Source organism: Schistocerca cancellata, chromosome 2 (genome assembly GCF_023864275.1).
Source record: "Schistocerca cancellata isolate TAMUIC-IGC-003103 chromosome 2, iqSchCanc2.1, whole genome shotgun sequence".
NCBI lineage: Eukaryota > Metazoa > Arthropoda > Insecta > Orthoptera > Acrididae > Schistocerca > Schistocerca cancellata.
The window spans coordinates 259,635,861-259,637,020 of NC_064627.1; the positions used below are offsets into that span (position 1 = coordinate 259,635,861).

General features: G+C 43.7%; 1 pseudogene; it reads right to left on the reverse strand.

The window, feature by feature from the left end:
• Window positions 1–579: 579 nt before the first annotated feature.
• Window positions 580–697, reverse strand: LOC126164111 (5S ribosomal RNA; annotated as a pseudogene).
• Between the last annotated feature and the right edge of the window lie 463 nt (window positions 698–1,160).

A 1,160-nucleotide genomic window follows, 5' to 3' on the forward strand; every position in this document is an offset into this window, starting at 1 on the left:
CTCATCTTCTCGATTCTTCTTCACCTGAACAACTGATGGCCCCCTTGTGGCAACAGATTTCTCCTAAGCTGTCTTCTTTCCCTTACTGTGACACGAAGAACATGACAATCTGCTTGCATTGTGAGAACAACATGTGACAATTTGCTCCTTGCCACAGTCACAGCACAGAACCTCTTCCCAAGCTATCTTCAGCCCAGTAGACGTAGCATGTAACGGTAGCAATGAGCACACCTCACTGGCTTGGACCAACTCATCTGGATATGCATATGTTCTTTATATGCCCTACCACACCTGGTAACAACACTACACGTGACTAACACAAATGCAGTCTGGGACAGTTCTACCTATCAAAGAGCTGCTTCAGTGTTTTGTCAAAAGCACGCCGTCTTCAGGCCACAAGTGGCCCATCGGGACCATCCGACCACCATGTCATCCTCAGCTGAGGATGCGGATAGGAGGGGCGTGTAGTCAGCACACCACTCTCCTGGTCGTTCTGATGGTTTTCTTTGACCAGAGCCGCTACTAGTCGATTGAGTAGCTCCTCAATTGGCATCACGAGGCTGAGTGCACCCCAAAAAATGGCAACAGCACATGGCGGCCCGGATGGTCACCCATCCAAGTGCTGGCCACGCCCGACAGTGCTTAACTTCGGTGATCTGACGGGAACCGGTGTATCCACTGCAGCAAGGCAGTTGCCAGTGTTTTGTCAGGAGGTTAGTTAATTTTTTTATACCATGAGATGAAGTCAAACTATCACATCTGTTGCAACTTCCTATTTGCATCCTAACAGCACATTAATGATATTTTTGTGTTGCATCCAAAAGTGCATCAGATGAATAAAGCACTTTTTTTTATAAAGAAATTAACTTGACAAATGGGAAGTACAACAACAAAGTCATTTATTGTTTGTAATAATCCAGTGCATAGCATATTGTTTGACTTCCATTGTAATTTTGCCACAGGTTTATGAAAGACACTTTTAGCAAAAGTTAATCTGTGGTAAATGGATTTAAAATAAATAACTTTCTGTAAAACACACCTTTTATGAAATAACTTCTTTCTATTTATGACTCTTATTTCTTGCTACAGTCATGTCAACTGGCTGGCAGGAAAGCTCAGAAAACTGCGCCAGAGATATAAGCTGCAGCAGAGTTACGATG